Below are 18355 nucleotides of genomic sequence, written 5' to 3'. Positions count from 1 at the left end.
AACGAGGAAGTTCGTAGACGAACCGGAGTGGAAGACATTATCGAACATATTACAAGGCAAAAATGGAGATGGGCAGGACATGTTGCAAGAATGAAAGACGACAGTTGAACAAAAAAATTGCTTGAGTGGAGACCACGGGCTGACAAGCGAAGCCGAAGAAGGCCCCCAACGCGATGGACCGACGACCTCAAAAGAATCGTGACCAATTGGATAGCAGAGGCGCAGAACAGAAGCAGATGGAAAAGTCTAGAGGAGGCCTATGTTCAACAATGGACAACTTAGGGCTGATTGATGATGATGATGATAGCATTTATCTTTGATAATCGATCGAATAATTGATCGATTTACTTTTACATGTATTTTCTACGAATAAACGGCGAACCGACGTAAAGAAAAACAAATATTTGGACATGAAAATTTTCGATTGAAAATTAGGGTGCTTTTTCCATATTATCAAAATAGGAAGAACAAATATATATTTTAAATAAAAAAATTGCAGTGTATTTAGTACAAAAAAAGAGAAGTTTTCACTAAATTTCATGAAAAAAATTTTTTTGTAAAGATAAAAATAAAACCAGAAACTCGGTTATTTGAATATTTCCCTAAATTTAAGGTTACGTAAAAAAAATTAAATATAAAAGTTGTAGATTTTTTATTACCTACAACTTTTTATTTTAGTAGCAGTTGTAGTTTTGTTGGAAATCATGATGTTTGGGATAGTATGTAGTATTTATTTCTATATTTTTTATAATGTGATCTAATTCAGTGGCATATTCTAACGACTTTGCTTTAAAATATATTGTTTCCTGTTATGCAGTAAAATCGCATTGTTAAACTGGCTAGCTCATTTATTCTGTTTTAAGTTCAGGGAATTTTACTTAATCTTTCCTATTTTTGTGTCGCAAACACAGAAACTGATGTAAAGTATCATATTACCGTGACAATTAACTTAAATTATCGCCATTCAAAATCGCAATACAATAGAGTGATTTATTGGTATACCCTCTTCCTACGGACCACATCAAAGCGTGGCCAGAGGATTTCTAACCATCTCAACACACTTGCTACCGAAACTGCGTACAGTAAGCATATCGAGTGTATCAGTTAATTCCTCTTTTAAGCCTCGGCGCCGGGCGTCCCTTAACGTCGCAACGTGGTACCAACGCTACTCCACTGGCTAGGAATACATCAGTATACCAAAAGGTGAGTATATATTCTTTGTACACTTAATTGTTTGAGCTAAAGCCCGTTAGTTCTCGTAATTTATTCACAGTCATGGTTGCTATTTTTCGCTTATTTATTTACAGTCAAAATATTGCATTTTTTCTTCATTATTATTTCTAAATTTATTTAACTAGGGACATCTTAAGTTTTATACAAAACACATGATAAAGAATTTTTACCCTTAAAAACTTACTCCCTTCCATTTGCCGACCCTAGAGCGCTCATAAAATATTTTTCTTTAATTTTAGTCATATATCTTCCTTTTTTTTACAATGCGTTCCATCCTGTCACTATTTTTTTTACTTGTTACCTGTTTCAAAGGTTTCGGCCCTGGTCTATAATAATTCTAAATTCTGGTATTTTTGTTGAATAAATATTGGCAAAATTGCGATATGTGTTTTTGTATTACTAAAAATTATGCGAATAATTTTTTATATTCATGGTATTTGTTCAGTCTGATTAAAAATAGAAACCTAAATATACTGACTATTGTTAGAATCTTAAAGCGTTTGAATGTTAACTTCAAAGATCATTATCATACAATTTTATTATAATCAAGTCTATCCCTGACATTCGCGATTTATTTTTTAAATAGATCCATCATTTTGAAAAATTTGTATAAAGAACTTTGAAATGTCTGTTTATTAGCTTAAAATATTTCATGTTTGGTTTAATATATACTTTGCGATAAAACTATATAGTATTAGAGGCCATTTGAGTATCGTACGTCTAGAAAATACACTGGGTGACATTAAAAATGCAACATCAAAAAAATGTATTTTAAATTCCAATCTTATAGTTTATTGCTTTTTTTTCTTGTTCTTCCTTGTTATATGTAGGGTCGTATGAACCTTTCGTATATTCTACGTATTGCATTCTATATTACAGTTCAATATTTGTTTACGTTTTCTGTACCTTAATAGAAAAATGGCCAATGTCCATTTTTACTGTTTAGAGAAAATTGGTTTAACAGGTTTGGAGTATGTTGTTTATTTAAATATCCAATCAGTTTATAAAATATTGTGGTGTTTTTTTAAATATGTATTAACATAATGCCAAGCTTCATTGCACTGAATACTATTTTATTTTTTTTTCCTTTACACCTAGAAAAACATGGACATTGTCCTTGTGCAGATTTTGCCGGATAGGGATATTGGCCCTGCAACAGAGTAGTAAAATAATTCATTATTTTTTAACATACAAATGAAATTAAATTAAACCCTATCTTCGTCGTTGGTGTCTGGAACTGAAATAGTGTCAGCATCGATGTCATTTGATTTTTGAAGATTTTGATAAAATGGCCTGTTGTATTCACTAGTGTAAGGTAGTAAATCCAACAAATTTTTTACTTTAATGTCGGCTAGAGGCAAAGGTTCTGAGTTAATGGGATCTGGTTGCTCAATGCTTCATCATCTGCAAAACTTTTTTTACATATAAATACATATAAGGTTGAATGCTCGGATAAATGAACTTTAAACAAATAAAAGGCATATATCGAGCACAGTTTAATTTAATCTTGATTAACTTCGATAAAAACTCGAAGTTTATGGTTGATAAAGAGTTTTTATGTGATTAACGTTTATAGACTTACTTCGTCAATTGTGGCCTATCCGACAAGAATAAAATGTCATAAACATATAATTGTACAACATACTACACTACACAAGGACAAACAAACACTTTAAAATTATTGAGAAATAGCTACATTGCGTACCGAAGCCGGAGACAGAATGGCTCCCGATCTAACAGAAATGTTGGGGTGACATGTGACAAATGACAGCTTGGATGAGCAGTCACAATCATAGACATGTGATCTGCACCTTTTAAAATTCTATGAAACTAAGTATTGACCAAAGGTCCAACTGACACTACTATAGGAGTATATATGAATGCAAGAAATAAACTAAACAATATATTAGACAGTGGGTAGTTGACTACAATAAAATGGTCTACCAAGCACCATCAGTACTGCAGAAAGGAAAAAATCTGACTATGTAATTAAAATACTAAAAATTAAAAATCAAAATTGAAAGCAAAGTATATAAATGGGGTGTAATCCAAGTAGTTCATTTGAACCCACAGTCAATGGTAGAACTATAAAATTAATACGGATATGCTCAGTGCAGGAAGTCTAAACAGTCGAGCTGGGTTCGCTACGAGGTGAAGCTATAATAAAGTTTTTAAAAATAGGTTTAAATTTAGTACAATTTAAATTAATTTGAGTATTAACACAGTGAGAGTTTCCATTTGTTTCCCTTGTAATCTCCAAATCTTCCAATAAATCCAACTCCATATAGTTTTTCTTTCTACTAATGTCATGTAAGATAGATGAACCAGTGTTGATGTTAAAATTGTGTTTACTGGATAATAAGTGTTGTTGGAAGTGTTCTGTTAAACTTTTTTTGTAAAAGCATTGGAACTCATGTTCTTGAGTGTATTTTAACTACTTTATTTGCATCCACGATACAGCTTCCCCATCATCATTCCTTTTACGATGTACTAATTTTCCTAATAGTACGCTACTAAAATTTAAAAAATCTTTTTGTTCCATCTTTACAACTTGAATGGGAGGAGTCTTCCGTACACTTTTTATGGAATTACTCCAATCATGTGGAACTTTAATTTCAGATGTTGTCTTTTTCTTAGCTGTCTAATCTAAATCTTCCAGGATTTTATAATGCTTGGAATACTTTCCTCTGCCATCCATTGGGTGGATATTAGATTGACTAGTTCTTTTTTTTCTCGACAATTGTCCTAACCTTTTTAAAGTTAAATCAAACGTTTGAATATACATCGCTTGACATATTTCAATAGACTCGTTTTCATCAGTAGTTAAAAAATAGACTTTTCACTTTCCTTTCTAATTCTTGTTCTTTCTTTTGTCGTTTCTTTGACGGTTCATTTGAACGGTTTGCCCGTCCCTTTATCCGGTGCTGACGATACTGTATACGCTACACTATGCAGATGTCCAAATTGTAGTTGCACAGGACCAGGAGATCTAAAATATATGGCTGGAAACTAATAAATGAATATAAAAAATGGGGATGGAGGTAATTCAGTGGTAGATAAGAAACTTAAACCAGAAAACAATATAAAGAAACAGCCATGGATGAAACAAGGAATATTAGAGCCAATGGAAGAACGAAGAGAACAGAGAAATAAGAATGAGGAAAGGAACAAAGAAATAAACAAAATCATTAAGAAAAAGAATAAAGAAGCAAAACGAATCATGGCTACAAGATCAATGCATAGAAATATAATTCCTAGAAGCATGACACTTTTAACCTACATAAAAAGATCAAAAACTTAACGGCAGGAAACGGATCACGAAGTCATAACTTAATACTAGACGAGCACAACAATCTGCTCTACAAAAATGAGAGAATACTTGAGAGATGGAGGCAATACATGGGAGAATTATTCAAGGAAGGGCAAGAGAGAGAGGTCAGTGTTTCTGGATGTTCATGACCAGAAATAACGCTCAGTGAAGTAATATATGAAATAAAAAGACTAAAAACCAACAAAGCACCTGGACCTTAAAACATACAATTTTAAATATTGAAACTATTTGAAAACAAACAACTTAAACTCCTAACGAGTCTACTGAACAAAATCTATGAATCTGCAGAATTTCCTACAGATTGGCAAGTTTCCACCTTCATCTCTCTCCCCAAAAAGCAAATGCCACCAGATTCTCTGATTACAGAATTATAAGCTTAATGAGCCATGCACTCAAAATCCTTTTTTCTGTTATTTGCTCTCGCATATATAGAAAACTTGAAGAAAACATTAGCAGTGTTCAGTTTGGGTTTAGAAGCGGACTGGGAACTCGAGAGGCACTATTTTCCATACAAGTATTGATGCAAAGAGCTGGAGACGTAAATTGCGAAGTCTACGCATGCTTTGTAGACTTTGAAAAAGCATTTGACAAGATACAACATCAAAAATTATTTCAGATACTTAAAGAATCTAGTATTGATGACAAAGATTTACGCCTAATTAAAAATTTATACTTACAGCGAATGGCAACTGTATGAGTAGACAACGAAACCTCACAAGAATTCAAGATAAAACGGGGAGTTTGTCAGGGCTGCATTTTATCACCGACGTTGTTCAATACTTACTCGGAAATGCTATTCAGTGAAGATATTGATGGTTTAAGAGAAGGTATAACAATCAATGGTGAAATCATAAACAATTTAAGATATGCGGACGATACGATTTTGATTGCTGATAATGCGGAGGATCTGCAAACATTAATAGACCATGTAGTGGAAGCCTGTGACAGATACGGCATGGAATTAAACTGTAAGAAGACCAAAATTCTTGTAGTAAGTAAAAACGACGCAATACAGCATCAATTCATAGCTAATAATGAACCCTTGAAAATAATTGACAAAATTACATACCTTGGATGCAGCCTAAATAAGGAATGGGACCACGCACAAGAAATAAGATGTCGTATAGAAAAGGCGAGAGCTGTCTTCAATCGCCTCAGGAAGATTTTATGTGTAATATACACCTGAACATTAATATAAGAATACGAGTCTTGAGATGCTATGTATTTTCTACCCTTTTGTATGTAGTCGAAGCCTGGACCTTGACGGAGGCAACATCCAAACGATTAGAAGCCTTCGAAATGTGGTGCTACCGCCGCATGCTCAGAATTTCCCATATCCATCATGTTACAAACAACACCGTGATCCAACGTATGAATAAAGATCTGGAAATTATGCGTATCGTGAAAATCAGAAAGATGAGATACTTAGGGCATGTGATGCGCAATGAGAAGTATTAACTAATTCAACTAATTTTACAAGGCAAGATAGAAGGCAAAAGATCTTAAGGGTGCAGAAGGACATCGTGGTTGAAGAACATCAGACAGTGGCCAGGAATGACTACCATACATCTATTTAGAGCAGCTGTCAACAAAGTTGTATGGATCAACGTGATTGCCAACATCCACAGAGGATAGGCACCAAAAGAAGAAAAGAAGATGGAGGTAAATACCAAAAAAACACAATATAATGAGTGGGAAGGGAAGGAACGGAGAGCCTGAACCTAGAACAGGGGACAATTGCGAGCAATAAATAAAGAAAGGATAGTAAAGGGAAGACAGGTTATAGGAGCCGTGAATTCTGTACTATGGCAAGTATAAGCCCGCGCGGGCATAAAGTGCACTATTACGTAGTTGATAACTAAGCAATAAAAACACAATAATAAACTTGTATGATATAAAAAATTTAAGAGATAACATTTCCACAATAGAAAGGATTGGCAGTTAGTAAAGGAAAGACGTATAACGCTATAAAACCAGTTTAATATATATATTGTCATACTTTTTCTTTCCCAACCAAAAAAAAATAAATAAAATATCCATCGGAATAAAATTTTAAGAAATCATTATAAACAAAAATGTATATATTAATTTAAGATAAGATTTAGTGAAGATAAGAATAGAAATTTGTTTGGCAAACGACCTGTTTCCGTTGCAAACAAAATTATCAAAAAAACCTTTGTTTAGAATTAGAAGACATTTTACCTGCAAGTTAATAATCTTTTCATTGTTTGTATAGTCGAGTATTAAATGACCATATTTTAATCTTTTGAAATATGTATAAATGATGTATTGAAAAAAACCAATTTTAAAGTAAGCTATTTAGTTTTCTCTGAAACCGAAATTAGGCTTTTCCAAAATCATGATAAACACAATTTAAGCTTTTTGATTGGACGGTCGTTTTTAAAATGGGAATTTGGTGAGTCGATCATGAGAGAGGAGAAGTCAGTCATATTTTGGTCATCGAAAGGAAACAGTCGTTTTTCTCAAGATAGGGTGTGGTTCGTGAGTTTTGGATACCGGCGTAACGAAAAGAAGTGAATAGTTTGAAAACGGAGATAACAAGTGGATTAAAAGAGGTCTTTGTATCTACCGTTTGCATTTTATAAAGTATATGTGAAAGTATTCTTACGGCATCAAGTTGACAAAAGGAGGTCCTGGTGTCATAAATAAGTAGCGGAGTTTGGAGAAGTGAATCAGGCGTTTTTTTGTGTAGTCTGAAGGAGGTTTGCAGAGACGTAAAGAAGGAGCCGAGGTGCCAAAGAGGGGAGATCACATCTTTGAGGAGACTGGACTTTTCTGGGTATGTTCCAACATACAACTCAAGAAGAAAATAAACTGTAAGTGTTTGTACAATTGAATTTTATATCTGTGAAGAATCGTTTCGACATCATGGTCATTATCATTAAAATTTAAGAACTGAGGTTTTGTTAGGCTAATCAAAAGTTTAAAGTTTTGTGGTTTCTTTTTCAAGTAAAGAAAAATTTAAGTAAAATTGGTTTTTCACGTAATATAAATGTATGTAGCTTTATAATCTTATTATCATAATAATTTGATTTATTTTCTTGTATGCTGATTGATAAGATAACGACAGAATTTAATAATTGTTTTATTCGTTCATATAAAATAAAGAAACGTAAATCTTTGTAATATAATATATTTGTATTATTATCCTTTCTTCTCTCCCGATAAAAGACAACTAGAAAATCTTTTGAATCCATCGAACACAGGTAATATAAGGATTATTTTACTTTTGATAACAGATAAGTTATAATTTTTTTATTGGCTCAATAAACTAAGTTTGAACTCAAAATAAACAATCATAACAAATGGCCCCCAACGTGTAAGGCGTAGAAAGTATTTCTAGTTAAAATTTAAACGGATAGAGAAAGAAAGCAGATTGATTGAAAATTTATTTGCCGATGGTTAAAGTTTATAATATTTGCTTTTATGACATTACATTTCAAATTTCTCTAGGTACAAATTTTTACATGATATAATTTATGATATTTGATTGATTTTTACAACTGACAAAAGTTTTAAAATTTTATTGCATTTATTTGAATTTATTGCAATTGGGATAAGAGGAAAAGTTTTCGTCTTTGCAACATTACTCGAATTTCATATTTGGCGGGGATATTATTGCACAAATTTCAAAGCTTCATATTTGGCGGGGATAAATAATCTAACGAACATGTCGACCACAAGGAGTCAAAGTAAAACGCAAGAAAGGAAAGAGGATAAGATAGAAGAGGAAACAATTATTGATGAAGGATCGGATAATGAAGGAAATGCCACAATAATGGAGGAAAGAAAAGAAACAGGGATGCTGGAAAAATTATTAGCAATGATGCAAATACAGATACAAACAATAGAGAAAAACCAAATTGAAACCTCAAAGAAAATGGATAGAAATAACAGAAATATAGAGCAGCGTTTGGAAAACTATGAACAAAAATTAGAAGAAAATGATAGGAAAATGGAAAAGCGTTTGGACAAATATGAAAATGATGTAAAAGTCTGTTTAGAAAAAGTCAGAGAAGAAACAGAGAGGAAACTAGAGATGCAAAGAGAAGAAATAGAAACTAAAATGAAAGATATTAAGACTGTCCAGAAAAAGAAATTAGATCAGTTAGAAGAAAAATTTGAAATGGCGCTACAAGAAGACAGGAAAGAAGTAGAAATGAGATTAAAGCAAAATGAAAAACATATTGCAGAAATTGAACTAAGAGGAGCAGAGAGAAAAGAAGTTATCGTCCATGGAACAAGCGAGGTAAAAATACAATTTGGCGGGGACGTAAAAAAATTACACCCAGTAATTTTCATTAACAATTTAAAAAAGAAAGTACGACATATCGGTAATTTCGAAACAGCAAAGGAAACGATAAGGAACCATCTTAAAGATGAGGCAAGTTTATGGTTTGATAGCAAAGAAGAAGAATTGCAAAATTGGCAAACATTTGAACAAAAATTTCTGAATTATTTCTGGGGGAAAATACAACAGATAGAGATAAACAAGGAATTACAAAATGGGAGATACCAGGATAGTATAGGTATATCAGAAAAAACATATGCCCTACAACTATACAACAATGCAAGACACTTACATTACAACTATTCGTCCGAACAGCTAGTGGAACTAATAGCCAGACATTTTGAAGATACCTTAGAAGATCACATAACTCTACAAAACTACAAAGATATTGACAGTTTATGTCAATTCTTACAAATACGAGAAGCAAAATTAAGAGAAAGAAAAATGAGGAGAACGCAAGAAAATTATAGACAACGAGAAAATCAAGACTATAGAGATAGAGGACAAAACTTTAGGAGAGAGTACACAAGAAGAGAATTTGTCCCGAGGAGGGAAAACGAAAGTAGAGACAACGGAAGAGTAAATTATGAACAAAGAAATCGGCAATGGAACGAAAACAGATATCGAGAGAACCAGAATAGAAACAACAATCGCACATATCAGGAAAACCGAAATAATAATAGAACGAATAAACCGGAAAATCGCGGAAACCGATACGGGCCCGAGAGACCAAGAGAAAATAGAAGAGCGGTCAACAACACACACATAGAGGAATATGAGGATGAGAGACAAAGCGACAGAAGTAGAACCGAACAAGAACAGCAAGAGTCTTTTCACGAAGGCGCTCACTAAAGACAAAGAAACAAACAGGAATTTTTTGTCAGCCATCTACAAATCTGAAATTTGTAGATGGTTTTATCAACGAGACACCGATTAAAATTATGATTGATACTGGATCGGAAATTACACTGATCAACAGAAAACTAATAGAGGAAGTTAATTTAACGAATTTGATTTACAAAATTCCCAAGGTAAATTTAGTGGGCGCAAATAAACGGACTTTGGCAACGATAAATGAAGGAATACGAATAAAAGTACGATTGGATAAGAAATTTTATGCACTACAATGTGTTGTGATGCCAAACATGTTGCATGATATGATCGTAGGAGTGGATGAATTGGCAGAAAAACATGTGGTGATAGATTTCAAAAATAACACGATGAAAATCACAGAGGAAAAAGAAGAAGAACAGGACAGTAAGAAAATGGAAAAGGAAAATGAAAAACAAAAAAATGATTTAGACAAAGAACAAACGGTGGAAATGAATTTGGCAATGAAACAAGGACAGAGAAGAAAGAGATTGGCAAAAGAAAGTGAAAAGTGGGTTTCCTCAAAAGAAGAGATGAGCCCAGAAGAAGAAAAAGAAGAAAGATTAACAAAAGAAGACGAAAACGGTACAATTGAAACAGTGGTATTTGAAGAAGTATGCGAAATGGAGGAGGCAGAATACAAAATAAATATGTGTAAAGAAATTGAGGAAAAAGAAAGAAAATTGATATGTGGAGAAGAAAAGGAAAAGGAATTGCGTGTAATATTGAGAAAGTATGAAGATTTAATAAATGAAGAAAACAGAGTAGCCAAAAAGTATGAACATTCATTTGAGGTTAAAGACTTAGGAAATTTTCGATCGAAAACTTATCCGATCCCATATAAATACCGACAGGAGGTGAAAGGAGAAATTAACAAAATGTTAGAAGATCAAATCATAGAGAGATGTGACTCGCCGTACATCAACCCAATCGTGATTGTGAAAAAAAGCAGTGGAGAATTGAGGCTCTGTTTGGATGCCCGGAATATAAATCAACACACGGTATCTCAATATGAATCACCCCTCAACATCGAAGCTATTTTTGGGAGAATTACGGGAACACACATGTTTTCTAAAATTGATTTGAAACATAGTTTTTGGTTAATACCGTTAGCAGAAAGATGTAGAAATTACACCGCTTTCTCAATCGATGGTATTGTATACCGATTTAAAGTAGTACCGTTTGGATTACAAAGTGCGTGTGCAGCATTGGTAAGAGCTCTCCATACAATATTAAATAAATATGAAGATTTCATAGTGCACTACATCGACGACTTACTCATTTATTCACCAGATACATCAAGTCATTTGGAACACATAAAGATTATTTTGGGAGAATTGGACAAGGCCGGATTAAAACTGAATATTGAAAAATGTCAATTTTTTCAAAAAGAAGTGATATATTTGGGATTTAAATTGGAGACACAAACAGTTAGTTTAGCCGAGGACCGGGTAAAACTCATAGATGAATACCCAAGACCAACGAATTTAAAAACATTGAGAGGTTTTCTCGGAACGATCAACTATTTTAAAAAACTAATTCCTGATTTAAGCTAGAAGGAAATTCCTCTGATCAAATTATTGAAGAAGGGTGTTAAATGGAATTGGAAAGAAGAACAAGAGAAAGCTTTTCAAATTTTAAAAGAGGAATTCTCGAAAGGAACGAAAATATATCACCCCATGTACAATTTGCCTTTCATACTACGAACTGATGCATCCATACAAAAATTTGCGGGAGTTTTGTCGCAAATACAAAACAATCAAGAAGTGCCGATTTGTTTTATTTCCCGGGTGACAAAAACACACGAAAGAAAATACAGTGTGACTGAACTAGAGTTTGCTAGCGTACTTTTCTGTGTAAATAAGTTAAGATTTTATCTGTTGGGAGCAAAATTCACAATCGAAACTGATCATGCAGCTTTGGTACATATAATGAAAAATCGTCTGGTTAACAATCGTATACATAGAGGCATTTTGTTACTACAGGAGTATGACTTTGAGTTTCGATATATAAAAGGAAAAGACAACATTATAGCCGACGCTCTCACAAGGGATGAAGAATCGGGGAAAAAGGAAGCAATTGCTTTTCATGTAGGATTGAACATTTTGACACAAGAGGAAGGGGTATTTTCGTTAAACGAAATTAGAACAAATCAAGAAGACCTGGAAGAAAGAGAAAAAAGAAGAGCGGAGAGGGAAAACGGTATATTTTTCAAACGAATTGATGGAAAGGAACTATACGTGATAACACAGACATTGGCAGAAAGGATCATACAGAAATTACACGAAGACAATGGACATATCGGTAGCAGAAAAGTCTGGCTGGTTTTTCGAGAAAATTATTGCCGACAAGATTACCGCATCGCAAAAGAAATTACACAAAAGTGCCAGATCTGTCAAAAATATAAAATTAGAAATTTCAAAAATGAAAACGTTACAAAAAATATTATATCTCGGAACAAATTAGATATTGTAGCAATAGATATGTTAAGCGATCTAATTATGACGACGAAGAAGAATAAACATGTTTTAGTCATGGTAGATGTGTTTTCCAAATATGTAAAATTATACAGTTGCCGTACCACGAAAGGGGAAGAAATAATGAGAAAAATCGACAATTTTATAGCCACCGTAGGAACACCAAGTAGGATTCTTCTAGACAATGCAACATATTTTAGAAATGATCGTTTCAAGGGACAACTTCGAGAACGGGGAATAGAGACAAATTTTGTTAGCATCAGACATCCACAGAGTAATCCTTCGGAACGTTTTATACAGGAAGTGACGAAGTTTCTACGGATTACAACAGAGGGTCAACATCGACGATGGGATAGGAAAGTCGCCGAAGTAGAAACGTATCTAAATACCATCCCGAGCACTGTAACGAAAGAGACCCCAGAATATATAATGAAGGGTATAATGCCACTAAGACCATGGGAAGATAGAGAACAAAAGGAATACACACAGATAATGGAAAATGTGCAGAGTAGATTGCGGAGAGCAAACGAAAAATATATCCAGAGGCAAGACCAAAATAGAAAAAGAAGACCAGTTACTTTCAAAAAAGGTGAGAAGGTTATGGTGAGAGCATTGCGCGTGTCCAACATACCTAGCAACGTGTGCGGAAAGTTAATGCCTGTTTTTGAGGGTCCGTACATAGTAAACAATGAGAATGGGATAAATAGTTATGAGTTGAAGCACATAGAATCAGACAAGATTAGGGGAATTTATAATATCAACGATGTTTACAAATATTATGAATAAAATGCTGGTATTGTTTTTGCATAGAGAAAAATCCCTGCATAATTCAGTAATTTTTATCATATGCAAAGGCGGGGATTTGTCATACTTTTTCTTTCCCAACCAAAGAAAAATAAATAAAATATCCATCGGAATAAAATTTTAAGAAATCATTATAAACAAAAATGTATATATTAATTTAAGATAAGATTTAGTGAAGATAAGAATAGAAATTTGTTTGGCAAACGACCTGTTTCCGTTGCAAACAAAATTATCAAAAAAACCTTTGTTTAGAATTAGAAGACATTTTACCTGCAAGTTAATAATCTTTTCATTGTTTGTATAGTCGAGTATTAAATGACCATATTTTAATCTTTTGAAATATGTATAAATGATGTATTGAAAAAAACCAATTTTAAAGTAAGCTATTTAGTTTTCTCTGAAACCGAAATTAGGCTTTTCCAAAATCATGATAAACACAATTTAAGCTTTTTGATTGGACGGTCGTTTTTAAAATGGGAATTTGGTGAGTCGATCATGAGAGAGGAGAAGTCAGTCATATTTTGGTCATCGAAAGGAAACAGTCGTTTTTCTCAAGATAGGGTGTGGTTCGTGAGTTTTGGATACCGGCGTAACGAAAAGAAGTGAATAGTTTGAAAACGGAGATAACAAGTGGATTAAAAGAGGTCTTTGTATCTACCGTGGGCATTTTATAAAGTATATGTGAAAGTATTCTTACGGCATCAAGTTGACAAAAGGAGGTCCTGGTGTCATAAATAAGTAGCGGAGTTTGGAGAAGTGAATCAGGCGTTTTTTTGTGTAGTCTGAAGGAGGTTTGCAGAGACGTAAAGAAGGAGCCGAGGTGCCAAAGAGGGGAGATCACATCTTTGAGGAGACTGGACTTTTCTGGGTATGTTCCAACATACAACTCAAGAAGAAAATAAACTGTAAGTGTTTGTACAATTGAATTTTATATCTGTGAAGAATCGTTTCGACATCATGGTCATTATCATTAAAATTTAAGAACTGAGGTTTTGTTAGGCTAATCAAAAGTTTAAAGTTTTGTGGTTTCTTTTTTCAAGTAAAGAAAAATTTAAGTAAAATTGGTTTTTCACGTAATATAAATGTATGTAGCTTTATAATCTTATTATCATAATAATTTGATTTATTTTCTTGTATGCTGATTGATAAGATAACGACAGAATTTAATAATTGTTTTATTCGTTCATATAAAATAAAGAAACGTAAATCTTTGTAATATAATATATTTGTATTATTATCCTTTCTTCTCTCCCGATAAAAGACAACTAGAAAATCTTTTGAATCCATCGAACACAGGTAATATAAGGATTATTTTACTTTTGATAACAGATAAGTTATAATTTTTTTATTGGCTCAATAAACTAAGTTTGAACTCAAAATAAACAATCACACTATTCTTGTCGAATAAACTTCTAGAAAGAGAATATGAAAGTATTGCAGCCAAGATAAAAAGTAGTGACGTTGGGTGAAGAAACTAAGGCAGTACTCATTTTATTATCACTATAGAATAAAATAGAATAGAAATACCCTTTACTGTCACTAAAAATTGTAAAACTTTATGGACAAAGCTTACAAAAAGTCAAAAATAACAATAACAATTTAAAATTTACTAAAATTACATAAATCGTCAATATCACAGAATAAAATACACAATCCATTGCAAAATTTAAGTACATTGCAAATTGCATAATAAAACCTTACGAACTAATTAACCTTAGTTAAAGTTGCTACATGTGATACCCACATGTAGCAACATATATAAAAATACTTTAGTTGCTTGTACCTAAATGTATTGTAATTTCTTAGGTATTCGTTAAGAAACTCCACTGAATAATATGGTCTTTCAGATAGATAGGCTTTTGGCATTTTACGAAACTTAAGGAAAGAAGTTGCAGATTTAGGTTGTTTTGTATTTTTTTTTGCTAAATATAATATATAGATTTTTTTACCAACTCAGTTGATTAAAGATTGAATTTCTGGTGGAGTAGTCATGATTAGAAAGATTAGGTCTTGCTGGGAAAATATGTAGGTGTTTACGAATTAAGCAAACAGTTTCTAAAATATATAAAGAGGAAAGAGTTAGAATCCCGGGATTTTTGAAGTAGCTTTTGCAATGTGTTATTCTACTGAGGCCAAAAAGATACCGTATTACTCTTTTTTATAATTTAAAAAACATCAGATTGTGCAGCTCTACTAGAAGCCCAAAAAGAAAGGCCATATCGAAGATGAGAGTAGCACAAAGAAAAAAATGTTATTTTGGAAGATGCTAAATTGATTTCCTTCGAAACAGATCTTATGAATAGCCAGCTGAGGCTAGTTTTTTACTTAATAAATCGATATGAAGTGACCATTTACGGTTGCTGTCTATAAAAATACCAAGAAATTTTACAGAATCGACAATACTGATCTTATTAAGAAGCATGGATTGAAGTGCTCCTTTATAGGATAATTTTATTGTCTTATCCACGTTAAAAGAGAGTAAATTAGAGTCGGACCAGCTATTTATTTTAAGTAGATCAGAAATTATAGTTGTATGAAGAGTTACAATATTAGAGTTCCTCTAGGTGATATTGGTATCATCAAGAAAAAGAAAAATCATTCCATTGATTTTTTGGTTAGTGATTTATAAAGACAAGGAAAAGTAGGATCCAATACTGAAACTTGTGGTACTACACATACAATGCTTTTGTGACTAGAGTCAGTATCATTTGCTCCAACTAGTTGTTTCCTATTCCTCATGTAAGATTGGAACCAATTCAAAGAAATACCTCGAATTCTGTAGAAATTTAATTTTTTATCAAAATGTGGTGATTTACACAATCAAAAGCTTTGGCATAGTCATAACAAACAGTGGCAGTGTAAAGATTAGTATTTAGTGCTTGATAGACCTCATGTAGTACAGAAAATATAGCATCTCTGGTGCATTTATTAGATAAAAAGACGAACTGACTTTGTGATAAATTGTTGTTTTCAACGGGAAAGGACATAAGTCGGGCTTTTATAAGTCTCTCAAAAATTTCGATAGGACCGGAAGTAAGGCAATAGGTCTATAGTTGCAGACACTCGATTTTTCACCACCCTTATGAAGAGGAATAATAATGGCTGTCTTTAGGCACTCTGGAAAGTACCTTTTTAAAGGAATTATTAACTAGTGAGACCAGGATTTCCAACACATTTTTGAGAGATTTAAGAACATTTTTATGGATAGTCCATCGGTACTACAGGAAGATTTGCTTTTGATACTAATGATTGTTTGGATCAGTTCACATTTATTAACTGGTCTTATAAAGAACGAATTCGAGATCTTTTTTGAATTGCGAATTAACGAAGTATTCATTTAGACTTTCAGGGTTTGGAAGAGAAAATGTTGGAGCTGTGTTAGTTTTATTTCGAACATCGTTTATTGTGGACCAAGTTCCTTTTGCAACATTTTTGGAGCTTCCCAGATGATTTTGATAGTACATTTTTTTAGCTGTTTTGATAAGTTTTAGATAGGTTCCTCTGTACTTGGAGATATATTCAGTGACAAAGACGTTGGTAGTAAATTTCTTGATGTACAGTAGTGAACGCATATTCTTGGCCGATAGTCCACTGAAATTATAGTCCACGTCCACAGAGGGAAAGTGCCACCCACAAGTCAAGCACAAATTTTGGAATTTACGAAAGTTTTGAGCGGAAAAATCCTACCTAAACGTTGGGTTTTCAAGGATGGTTTATTAAGAGTGTTAAACTTGGTACATACTGCTTCGTGATCAGATAGTCCTGTATTAATAATTGCAGAGAGTATATCAAGGGGTGAGAAATCTAAGACAATATAATCAATTATGGTAGATGTTGTTTTAGTAACTCATGTAGGAGAATTAACGTGCATATTAAAACCATTCGATTTGAATATATTAACCAAGGATAACTGGGTAGCACAAGCAACAGCGTAATTAATATTCAAGTCACCACATACAATCTTTCTGCTTTTATTGGGCAGATTGTCTAACAAATTTAACAGGTTCTGAAAAGTTCTGTGAAAGAATCAGGTGATCTCTAAATGCAAAGAATGTATAGATTAATATTCTTGTTATAAACCAATGAAAACTTAAGAAAAGGCTTCATTCAACAGAAAGTCGTATTCTGTTATAGGAGAGAAATCACAGATATAGGACCAGAAAAATTTAGTGCTCTAGTGATGGACAAAGTCAGTGCAATGGGGAAAGACAGAAATAATATTCTTGAAACATACAAAGCATATATTTGTTTACGGTTGTGTCGCCCATACACTCAACTTATTAATTGACGACATTTCAAAAATGCGAAATATTATAAAACAATCGTTAAAGAAATAAATAATTGGGCAAAACTTACGCTTCAAAATTCGTTGGAGATCAGTTATCCAAAGCTTGAAAAGTACTCTTGAGAAAAAATATGCGTTAAAAGTTAGTTTATAGTTAGAAATTAAAGAAAATTTGGACAGGGATGTCCAAATTGTCCAAGCTGTCACTTTGCACTACTAGTCGAAAGAGGTTCTTAATGAAATACAGGCAGTGAGAATGGTACTGGAATCTTATGATGCTGATGGATCGGAGCCGTCATAGGATGAAAATAGTGATCTCGATATTTTTTCTAACTCCAATTAGTTTTTTTTCAACTTAATTTTGAATATTCTCAATTTTTTGTTTTCGAGAATTTTCCACCAGTTACAGTGGGAAAATTAAATGATTTAAAGTATATACATTAGGCACGTCATAAAAACAAAGCGTGCAAACAAACATTTATTGTAACAATATAATTAGTTTGCCGGAACTTTGTACACATAGTTTTCATTTCTATAATGAATCTATAAAAAGACTTATCCAATTTTCACTAAGTTGCAGCTGGATATTTTTAAATAAATAAGTAAAAACAAAAAACTGACTTACTAGTAATAGTTCAATAGAGTTACAATGTAATTGATGTCATTTATTCATCACTTTATCACTTCAAACATTGTCAATGAACTACGAAATATTAGTGCACTAAAAACAGACAAAATTATTTTTGAATCACGTATTCCGAGAGTCCGATTCACGCGTGCAATGTAGTATTAAGACTGTATGCTATTAATGTTGTTTGTTCTACTTGGACTATCGTGGCGTGTTCTGGGTGGCAATGTGGTGACGACGTCGGGACGCGAATTCGGTTTTCTTTTCGACGCCAGACTCATTGATTTAGGCGGCCGTCGACAGGTGTTTTATGAGGATTTCCTATAAATTTTCTTGCAACAAAAAATGTGGATGGAGATTGTGATGTCGAGGCATTTAGCTTGAAGTAAAGGTTTCTTAGACAAGAAGCGATATA

At 33.0% G+C, this 18355-nt stretch overlaps 1 protein-coding gene across 1 annotated transcript in view; it reads right to left on the bottom strand.

The window, feature by feature from the left end:
• LOC140441659 (calcium release-activated calcium channel protein 1-like) overlaps nucleotides 1-18105 on the bottom strand; it is a 74619-nt gene extending 56514 nt beyond the window's left edge. Inside the window, exon 1 of the mRNA XM_072532524.1 lies at nucleotides 17938-18105. The gene's annotated coding sequence lies outside the window, so the exon portion shown is untranslated. The remainder of the gene's footprint in view (nucleotides 1-17937) is intronic.
• Nucleotides 18106-18355: the final 250 nt, after the last annotated feature.

The sequence above is a fragment of the Diabrotica undecimpunctata genome, chromosome 5 (assembly GCF_040954645.1).
Source record: "Diabrotica undecimpunctata isolate CICGRU chromosome 5, icDiaUnde3, whole genome shotgun sequence".
Classification (NCBI taxonomy): domain Eukaryota; kingdom Metazoa; phylum Arthropoda; class Insecta; order Coleoptera; family Chrysomelidae; genus Diabrotica; species Diabrotica undecimpunctata.
This window is presented reverse-complemented; position numbering and strand designations above follow the sequence as displayed.